This window comes from Lacerta agilis, chromosome 2 (genome assembly GCF_009819535.1).
Source record: "Lacerta agilis isolate rLacAgi1 chromosome 2, rLacAgi1.pri, whole genome shotgun sequence".
Classification (NCBI taxonomy): domain Eukaryota; kingdom Metazoa; phylum Chordata; class Lepidosauria; order Squamata; family Lacertidae; genus Lacerta; species Lacerta agilis.
Window position 1 is genome coordinate 2,341,162 of NC_046313.1, and position 11,536 is coordinate 2,352,697.

Below are 11,536 nucleotides of genomic sequence, written 5' to 3' on the forward strand. Positions count from 1 at the left end.
GCTTTTTAAATGTTTGAAAAATACTTTTCCAATAAAGTTTATATAAATCCAGTTGCCTGCAATTTCCCCCTTATTCTTCCTTCAATTGGCTAAGCATGCAAGCATGGTCCTTTCCTCTTTTATCCTCACAATAGCGCCATGTTATTTGGAGTGACTGGCCCAAAGCCATCTAGCGAGCATCATATAAATGAGATTTGAACTTTTCTCACTGGTCCTAAGTTCAACACTCTAACCAATGTACCACATTATTCTGGCACTCCCTTACTTACTGGGAAGGTATTTCATAGCTGGCAGAACAAACTGGCTGTTCAGCAACACAGGGCAGTAAAGGGTTTGCTGTTTTATGCAACCACTCCCTTTCCAATAAGGTCTATGTATTTCACAAAGTGGGATGAATTCTCAAAGTGGTCATCCTTAACAGCCAGAAGCAGTATGAGAATGACCTAGAACAGGCATGTGTAACAAGAAGTAGGGAGTGATCTACGATCCAACATAAAAACTGTCAGTGATCTACCACCCAGGGATGTGGGCAGGTGGGCGCTGGCTGCTTCCCCCGATGGGGCGGGGAAGGGTGCAGGGTGGGCGGCGGAGCTCTTTTGTGCCAGGCTTTGGAGCCATTGTCTTTCTAGCTATTGAGGAGCGTGCTGTGCTCGGGGCGCTTTGGGCCCTGATTGATCAAGATCAACCCCATGATCGACTGATCAATCAGGAGTGACAAGTTGGACATGTCTGACCTAAAAGATGTGCAAGAGTTGCTTGAGGCAGGCTAGAGAACTGCCTCTTTCAACAAGTGCAAGTAAGCCAAGACACATTTTAGAGATCTGTGATAGTTTGCAATGACCTAGTACCTTTAAATACTTTGTAACTAGAAAGAGTCTGACTGTCATGACAAGCTGGGTATGGACCAAAGGAAAGATGTACACAGGACAAGCAGCCCTGGAATATAAAATGGATTGGAGTCAGCTAAGTAGTTGCACTAGCAGGAACCAGTACCGAACCTGCTAGCTTAATGAGACTTGCTTCCCAAATCAGCTCTGGGGGTGTGGGTAAGCCCCCAGAACAGCATGTGGAAAGGGGAGATCATTTTGTCAGGCAAGCAAAAATGTTTGTGCTAATGGAAAATTTGTGTTAGTGCAACACTGAATTCTTCCCAATATGTTTCTGTTAATCTAATCCAGCCATGATGGGTGATTGCAGAGGAAAAGCTTGGGTCTGTATAACTAACCTTTTTCATAACACAGAAACACTAAGGTGCTAACCACAAGGGTTAAGGAAGACATTTGTCTTGATAATTTAGCTGATGATGAAGCTGTAATGAAATTTGGAGATGGTATCTGATTGAGACAAGTGGAACTTTTAAGGGCACCAATTTGTGCTGTCCCTTAGAAAAACAGAGGAGACAAGTGTATGAAATTTCTTCACCCTGAAAACCTAAATAGCACACACAATGCTCATCCCCAATCTCCATCCCAAGATAATGTAAGAGAAAGGACCACAGGATCCTGGTAGTGATGAAGTGCTTTGCAACTGAAGCTGTGTCTACAATGAGACATTAATGTGTGCATGGGTCACTGTTTCAGTGTGCATGCTTGTGCACCTTCACACACTAGTGCCTTCAACTGTGCACCACCAAAATCTGTTTCCCATTCTCCCACCGCAGTGCATTGTGGGATGCATTTCTTCTTCTTCCCCCAATGAATGGTGTTATAGAAATAGGGGGGGATCCCCCTAAACACTAGGACCGAATAAATATTAGGATTTTGATTGATATATGGATTAAAGTACAGAAGTGCGCCAGACAGGAAATTCCTGGGCTGGTGTATGCAAACCAGCCTGGCTGGCTAGGGGAAGAGCAGACCTGTTAGCATTACAAAAAGGTGTTGATGGACCATAGAAGGATTCTTTGGCTTGGGGAGTCAGATGTCACAAAGGTTGCTGGGGTAACTGTGTGTTTGAGGGACAGGAAAAGGGAGATTTGAAACAAGGGTTTCTGGGCAGAAGGAGGAAGGAAGGGGGAGATCCATTTTGGAGGAAGAGACTAAAGGTTCTCTGCACTTCTGTGAGCCATGCTGTAAGATCTGGACTCCCTCCATGCAGACTGTAAATAGGTGAATAAACCCTATTTCTTAAAGCACAACAGTCCCACTGTGTCTTCTATTCTCCAAAGGGACACAAACCCTGTGTGTGTACCTGTGGCCCCATGAAATCTGGCCGCTGCTTGGCGGAGAAATGGGCAGGCTTTTGTAAGAGTACTTTCCTGCTCATTATATGTTCCAGAAACCCAAAGTCCATTGTGTGCATAGGCATTTGTTCATATGCACCTTTAAAGAATACTTTGATATACCAGATTTGCACAAAAGAACAGTAAAAAACATTTAAAGCTATATATACCTCCAAACGGGGATGCGGGTGGTGCTGTGGGTTAAACCACAGAGCCTAGGGCTTGCCAATCAGAAGGTCGGCGGTTCAAATCCCCGCGACTGGGTGAGCTCCCATTGCTCGGTCCCTGCTCCTGCCCAGCTAGCAGTTTGAAAGCACGTAAAAAAGTGCAAGTAGAGATAAATAGGTACTGCTCCAGTGGGAAGGTAAACAGCGTTTCCGTGAGCTGCTCTGGTTCGCCAGAAGCGGCTTTGTCATGCTGGCCACATGACCCGGAAGCTGTACGCCAGCTCCCTCGGCCAGTAACACGAGATGAGCACCGCAACCCCAGAGTTGGACACGACTGGACCTAATGGTCAGGGGTCCCTTTACCTTTACCTTTTATACCTCCAAGCCAGGAAACCTGAGGTCCATTGTGGGCATGTATTTGGACATTAAGGCAATTAAAAACCTGCTGCTTCCTTTCCTGCGTGCTGCACTTGCAAGGGCAAATTTAAATTTTTAATATAACTGTTTCGTGAAAGATAAGTTCTGCACAAAATAGCTGCTTTACTAATAAAAATAGTAAGAATGTGCCTTCAGCAATAGCAGGTGAGAAAGGGGCAGGCTGCATCCTTTCTTTGGGCTGACGAAAACAAAATAGAAGTAGGGGATATGACACTCAGATGGCACCCAGAAAAATGTCACCACATGGGGGGGAGCCACCCACACAATTCGCTTCAGTGCATCCACAGTAATGTAACATGCAATGTTATATTGGATTTTCTTCCCTTACATGATTATCTGTGGATCAGAAAAACCTGAATTTAATGAGGGGGGAAGTGCAGACTGTCAATCGGATGAGGGTGTCATATGGGTGCTGTAAAAAGACTAGCAGCTTCAAATCCACATTAAACTGCATTGAGGATGAGTGCTTAGAATTATTTAGCTTTTAACTCATTTGAAGTATTCATGTTGGAATGAAGATGTTTAGGAGAGAATGTATGTTCTGTATTCAGTAGGACTTCAGACCATGGGCGTACCGGGGTGCAGGGGGGCAGCTGCCCCCCCCCCCCGAAGCAAAAAAAAAATTTAAATGGTTATCGGCAGCCTAAAAGGAAAAAAAGCTCTCCTCCTGAATAAAAGCTCAACGACTGGTCTTTCTCCCCATCCCAAAATCTCAATAACAATTGAGCTCTTGCACTCTTGTCAAGGCATAGTTGGCCACTGTTTGTGTGTGTGTGTGTGTGTGTGTTGTGTTGCGCCGGCTGTTTCCCCCTCCCTCGTGCCAACAAAGAGCTGGCGTTCCTATCAGAGACCGGATCCTAGCCTGCACCCTGCTTGGTCAAATGGGGATGCAGGCTGAGACTTGGGCAGTGTCAGGGGGCGAATCCGAGGGCTGACCATGGTCTTAGCCTGGGTTCTCATCCTTCCTCGTCTGCCTGCTTTTTTTGTGTCCAAGCTACATCGTGCTGGCAAGAGAGGAACAGTTTCTGAATTTGCAGGGATTCATCGTTGCAAGGGAGCTTGGGAAACTGAGTTCCCTTGAAGAAGAAGAAGAAGAAGAAGAAGAGTTTGGATTTGATATCCCGCTTTTCACTACCCGAAGTGCATGGTGAGTAGTTCCTTTGCGAGGACTGAGGATCCTGGGAAACTGAGCTTTTCAGCCATTTGGGGCTTTCTGTTTGGGGGGGAAAGTTTTTCTGTTTATTGAAGCTGTTTTTGTTTTTTGAAGCTGTTTTTGTTTGCCCCCCCCTAGTTTTGATCCTAGGTACGCCCCTGCTTCAGACTTCAGATATGTTCACATTACCACCTACTCTGCGCCCAGTGCTACTTTCAGAAGCTGCATTCACACAACTTTACCTATTATCCATATTGATCCTATAGTTTGACCAATACTGCCATTTCTCAAACCAGCCTCAATTTAACATTAAATTGCATTCATTTCACAAATGTTTGAGACAGCTGCAGCACATGCCCAGCCCAGGTGAACAAACATATGCAGGTAACAATATAAGTTGGGGCGGATGCAGGGGGAAGGCTCAAAAAGGTCATTTGTATTAGATGAAGACATTCCCCACCATGCAAAGACAGTATGAAATGCACTGTGGGAGTGTGTGACTTTGATGCATCTAAGCCGCTAACATGAACATACTCTTAATTAAGATTTAATGAAGTCTAAATTCAGCCATTCAGTCTTGAGACTGTTAACAAAGAAACAGAAGACTTGAGCTTTCACCAGACTCAGCCACCAAATTCTTCCCCGTCGCATCCCCATCACACCTACGGTCCCAGTTCTGCTGCTGTTGCTGCTTCCATTTATCACATAAAAACTACCTTCTAACATCACACTTTGGTCTTTGAACCAGTCACATTTTTTACTCAAAAGCACAAGAAAAATCCCAGCAGCCTGTTCCAAGTTGCCTTTTTAGCTGAAAGTCCCAACTACTTCCCATCCAAAATTGTGTTAGGTCTTGCATCCAGTTCAGAATCTGCCAAACCTCTAGACAACACTCCCACCATGTGGCCAGAGGAAACTGTTTGCCATTGATTAATCAAATGTGAGTGGTCAATCTAATTCAACAACTCTCTAAAGTAAAAGACTTTTGTTTAAATGTGATTCTTCTTACAAAGTCCTCCTGTCTACGAGGCATTTGCATTTTTAAATTGCACCACCAGCAGGCTCTCTGCAAGAGTGAGCGTTCTTAAAACCAGTGAAGTGGAAAAGAGGAAAATTACTGAACGCAGACAGCAACCCCTCTGTAATTTTACTTTGACATACGCCTGTCAAGCTTCTTTCCCTGTTTCAGATTTTATTGAATTACAACACAAGTCTGAGAGAAAGTGCACCACAGCAAGAGAGCAATTCACTCTCCAAGGCCAATCTTTTCATTTGCTCAGGGGATTTATCTGTAACCTTGAGAAGGTCAAAACAATGGCTCAAGAACAGCAAAAGCATTTTCACTTTTTGTAGGGCTGCTGAACTACCTCATTTTCTTACCTACCCTCTTTTGCCCAATGACCAAATCTCATGGCTGTACTTTTGCTCAGATTAAACACCTCTCACACGCTCCTTCATTGGTAACAGCACCTTAAGGAACCTGAAATATAGGAGGGAATTCAACACCACTCTAAGGGCAATTTTTCTCTCTGGACAAGCATTACAGCTTACCAGATGGAAACATCCTTACCCTGCCTGCTGTTCTGGGGGCTCTCCTGACCCCCTCAGAGCCAATTTCAGGAGGCATGGAGGGAAGCCGCAATGTGCCATCAAAAGCCCTTGCATAGGGCTTCTACTAACAGGACTCATTAGTTGAAATCCGCTCATAATGTTTATAGGGGTAGCTATTGTACTGCTTGTGTGGTTGTAAACAACCAGCAAGGGTAGCCAGATGCAAGAGAGGAGGCTCTTACACCTTTGATATATGGTAGTTGTGTCAAAGGGGATTTCAGCAGGTGCTACTTTTGACATACAAATTATAAAAGGTGTAAGAGTCTTCCTCTTTTGCAGCTGGGTAGTCTATTATCTTTTCAATCATTTTTGCCTAAAGAAGGATGGGGTAGTCAACAGACTTTTACAAGCTTCAACTTCCAGATCGCTATCAGATGTGAGCACTGGATATAATAGCAGGTTCTCATATAATTAAGAGTTGTTTATCCAGGTACCTGCACTGTGCATTTAGGTTTTTGGTGCAGCGGGGCACAAGGAATTTCACCATTTGTGCAGCATAAACTGGACACTTCCTAGCCAGCATTTTTAGACCTGTGAGCATTTGCAAACTGAAGAAACTGGCATGGACATCACACACACAATTACACATTGCACCCCTATTTTATTGGCTACAATGATTCTTTCAAGCTTGATTTTAGCAGAGGGAGGAGACCCTGTGGGTGCAAGGAAAGGCCTCTGTATGCCCCCAGGCACCATGTTGGCAACCCAGAACAGATGGTTGGCTTGCCTCCCTAATCCCTACCATCACATAATTTAAAGCTCAATTTCAGCTCAAAATAAATAGAAAACCCTCCATGGTCTTTACAATAAACAATAGTTATTAACATTCAGCCTTAACCTAATCCTTATTTTACAGAGTGAAACTTGGCCAGGGCCAATGCTCGAAGCGACTGGCATGAGTTTGGCCAAACTGCGGGAGGCAGTGGAGGATAGGGGTGCCTGGCGTGTTCTGGTCCATGGGTCACGAAGAGTCTGACACGACTGAACGACAAATGCTCTTTTCCTTAGGGAACGCGGGACTAAATGTTCTCACCTAGTTTTGGTATGAGCTTTCATGTGCATGCAGGTATCTGAAGAAGTGTGCATGCACACGAAAGCTCATACCAAGAACAAACTTAGTTGGTCTCTAAGGTGCTACTGGAAGGATTTTTTTATTTTTTATTTTTGTTTTGACTATGGCAGACCAACACGGCTACCTACCTGTAACTTCACCTAGTTTTGTTTTTCACATTCTTTAGACTTTGCTATATCTATAATTTAAGGAGATGGTGACAAATCCCAATGTGAGAAAACATGGATATAATAATGTAAGCATGATCCAGTCTTCTTTTGCGAAGACTTGGGGCCAGCAGGCACAGCCTACAGCCTAGGGGCTGCAAAGCAGCTCCTCTCCAGGACCATTAGAGCACAGAGCACACATAGCACTTGAAAGCCCCGAACCACAAAAGCAGATGATTTCCCAAAGGGCAGCCATCTTACTCTCTTGCAGCAAAAGCCATCAAATGAGGATTGTGGCACCTTGAAAAACTTGCCAAGGAATGATGCATGACATTTGGTTTGGTTTTTTCCAAACTAGGGGCTGCCACCCCTGCTCGCTCAGCTTGCCTACTTGGCAACCACTATCTCACTCAACCACTCATCTATGCCTTCACTGCTCACTCGAACCTGCCCCCCCCCCAGCTGTGTAAAGCCCGCCACAAAATGAATATTTTACCAAGTCATCTAATGTTGGCACTATGGTTACTACTCTTTCCTCTAGAAAGGTTGTTCAACAGCAGCAAAGCAGGCAAAAATTCAAGAGAAGCTGTTTTGCCAATACTGAGATGAAGGGACCTTTAAAACATTCACCCATTGAATGTCTTTTGTGCAATGCAGCTGTCAAATGCACAATACTCCACTACAATAATAATAATTGTGGGACCTGACAGCTAGAATTCTGAATAGAATGTATGGTTACAGCATTGTAGCTAGTTTCTACTGATGGAGACTAGCCTAAAAAGGAGCAGGAAATAAGCCACTTATTTTAATGGGGGCAAAGACTTATGAACTGTGTCTGAGCTAGTTTCACCTTCAACTGACAGGTTTTCAAAGGACCAAACAGAATAGTTTACACACCAACAGCCCCTCCTCACAATAAATGAAAATAATGAATGAAGGCTGAGTTAGAGCTGTTCTCTTGAAAAGCTCTATCGAGTCTTTGATTGAAAATTCTATCTATTTGAGATGTGAGTTAATGACATTTACGGGCCATTGAGTAACAGTGCAAGCAATTTTACTGTGATTATTACAGCTTTAAAATGGATCGGGCATTTTGACGTGTCTGAAACAAATGGGAGGCAGGGATACTCTTATACAAAGCAATCAGAGAATGGGCATGCAGTAAACTAAAAGGACAGCTTCACACAGAGAGAGGTTTAAAGAAAAAAAGGTGAGAAGACAGGTGCAGCTGTTCCAAGAAGAGTACTGTACAAAAGAACTCTTCTATATACGTGTGGCAGTCTTACATTTTTCTTATGTCCAAGGCTTTTGTCCACTTACAGAACAATCCTATACACGTTTCCTCAGAATTCTAAGTCTTCAATGCAATTTATTCCTGATAAACATGTGTAAGGGTGTTCCAACAAACCCTTGACACCCTTGTCCATATCCTCAGAAAATGGCTTTATCCCTCACATGACACATCCAAATTGCCCCACTTGGAGTGAACTTACCTCCTTTTCAGTCTCCTACAATGCTGCACCTTCAGAACCAACTGGCCATTATGCTCCATTTTTTAAACCCTTTGCCTGTATTCCCAGACTGACCCAACTTACTGCATTAGTTCTGTTTTCTGCATCCCTTGACCATGTTCCTAAAATGCTCCTCTTCACCCACACCCTTGGCCATACCCCTGCTATGCAGTCTTGAGTGCAAATGAAGGCCAGCCAGGCACATTTTGCACCCAAGGCTGGTCAAGTTATACCCAAGACAAATCTTAGGTTGCCTCCCTAACCAAAATATTAGAAAAATGCTAATCTGGTGGTCTCCTTTCCTTCCCCACCCCTGGTCTAACTTTGTATCATTTAAGTATTTTAAATTTGTAAAATTGCCTCAGCAGAAAGGATTTAAGCCCAACAGCTAACTGAACAACTAGCCGTACGCCTGCTGTCCTTTCACGGTGCACAAAATGAACCACAGCCCCTGGGCTGGATTTATGTATAGGCTAAGTAGGCTGAAGCCTAGGGCCTCTAAATCTAGGGGGCCTCGCCAGCCTGCCCGCTCCCCAGCACTGCAGTCTCCCCTCTCCCAAAATTGCAAACCCAAGACTTCATTTCTCCATTTCAGTGACATTTTGCTTCAAAAGGAAAGGCGGACTTGGACATCGTCTTCCTCCATTATCCTCTAAGGGAGAGGTCACTACTCAACTTGGATACCACCCTCCCCCATAATCCTTGGGATATACAGTCAAGTACACAGCACCCCTCCCTTGAGGGGAACAATGAGCATCCGTTGATGGGTTTTCTGAGGCCAGGTGTTGCGGGTCGATGGCCCGTCACCCACGTGGGGTAAATAAAACACACAGACACAATATTTTAGGTTAATGGGCAAAGTAAGGCCACAACTTTATTGGTTATGGCGTGTGAGTGGTATTGGCTTAGGCATTGGACAAGAGGGTTAACAAGCAGTGGGAGGAGCTTGTTGATGCAAATTCAACTGGAAGCACCCCCCTGACGTCACCGGGGGTCGTGCCATGGCCCTAGCCATGGGACAAGGCAGGAGGCCGAACACGCCCCCCTGCCAGCGCGGGAAACAGCCCCTGCCCGCAACTCCTCCCCTCTGAAATGAGGAGATGTCTTCCCACAGCCCATCCTTCAGAAGGCCAGAAGGCAAGGATATTTCTTTAGATGGCGGTTACTTAAGGTGTTGGGAACTTGATCTGATAACTAGGGCAAGTCGATGGGTAACCTCACGACTCCCCTCCCTCCTTGTGACATGATGATGATGTATCAGTGATGTATCAATGATGGTTCTGGATATGTTCTTACTCTGTGTGGAGACCTGTTGCGCAACAATAAAGATTGTGGTCTGTTGACCGCTGTTTTGCTGCTGTATTTGGCTGGAACTTCGTTCTTCTGCTAGCTGCAGAAACCTGCGGGGGCTTTCACCCTGATGAGTATCCTCGCACCGCAGAATTTTCCATCTCAAAATCCAGAGCCAGCTGGCCCAGAGAGTCAACAACCAGCTGCACAGCCTTCCTCAGCTCAAGGGTCAGGTCAGTAGTGGTACGTGCTACACTTTAATCAGTGGGAGAGTGGGAGTGGGAGACCGCATGGGGCAGATAGGCTAGGCAAGTAAGCTTTCCCAAGTCTCTTCCGTTCCTTCCCTCCTCCTTGGCTTGAACACAGCAAGGCAAGCACATGTGACTGGCACTGGCGTCACTCCTCCCAGGCAGAGAAGTCTATCTTTCACACTTCACAGAGCCCTGTTGGTGCCTGCAGCATGCACTGCAGATGGCCCACAGGCAGAGGGGAGTTTGTACAATTCACTCCTGGATTTTTTAAAAGGAAAATTAGAGATGATTTTGATGAGCTTGAGAAACAAGCAAAAGCCACCTTGCCAAACGTCAACTACAAAACAAGGAGACAAAGAGTGAGGGAACGGCAAAGAAATGACAGAAGTGCACCTGATGCCTTAGATGCGCTTTCTTCAAGAGACAGGTATAGGATAAAATCCTTTATTCCTATATTAGATGCACTTGAAGCCAATTTAAAAAGAAGAAGTACTGCGTACAGTGATGTTCCACAATTGTTTGCCATTCTTGCTAATTTGACAGCACCTAAGCAAGAAATTAAGCAAGGTATTGAGCTGTTGATGAAAGCATACCCAGAAGATATTGACCTGAAAGTTACTGATGAACTTTTGCACTTTCACCTGTACGTGACACAAAGCCATAGGCTTACAGCAGAGCACTCTCTGTCTCATACAAACCTTTATCAAATTATATACAAGGAAAACATTCAGATAGCCTTTCCTAATGTGGAAGCAAACTTGCGGCTTTTTCTTAGCCTTATGGTTGGTCACTAACTGCTCAGGAGAAAGGAGTTTTTCAAGACTCAAAAGAATTAAAAATGAATCAGGGGCCACAATGTCTCAAGAGAGGATGTCCGCACTGAGCATTCTGTACACTGAAAGTGACAAACTTAGACAAATTTTGATGAAGTTTTGGATGATTTTGCTATGTGAGGAAGACTAGGGGAAAAACATTTTAGCCTTGCTGTATTTGATGGTTGTAGTTTACTTCCATTTTAAAACTGACTTTTTAATTACAGGTAGGTAGCTGTGTTGGTCTACCATAGTAAAAAAAAAAAATCCTTCCAGTAGCAGCTTAGAGACCAACTAAGTTTGTTCTTGGTATGAGCTTTCGTGTGCATTCACACTTCTTCAGATACACTGAAACGGAAGTCACCAGACCCTTAAATATAGTGAGGGAGTGGGGAGGGGTATTACTCAGAAGGGGGGTGGGAATGGGTGATCAGCTGATCAAACAAACTTGACTTAGTTGGTCTCTAAGGTGCTACTGGAAGGAAGCTACTGGAACTAGTTGATCTCTAAGGTGCTACTGGAAGGAATTTTTTATTTTGTTTTGTTTTGACTTTTTAATGACAGCATGGATTCTAAAAGTGCCACACTGTCAGGTAATCCTGATCATATTATTTACACTTCCCAGGCAATATACTGTAATTTGTAAACTAAGTTTAATTTGTAAGTGTTTTTTTAAGGATAACATTACTTCATTTTCCAAAAAAAATGCTTATTCCACAACAGGTCTACAAAGTTCAATAATTGCAAAAGTTTTTTCAGTGTTAATTCATTGCATTTTTAAAAATCACCATTGTATTTAAGTTAACAATAACATCTTATGTCCTTTAGAGGAGAAATTAAGAATTGCAGAATTTTAAATACCCA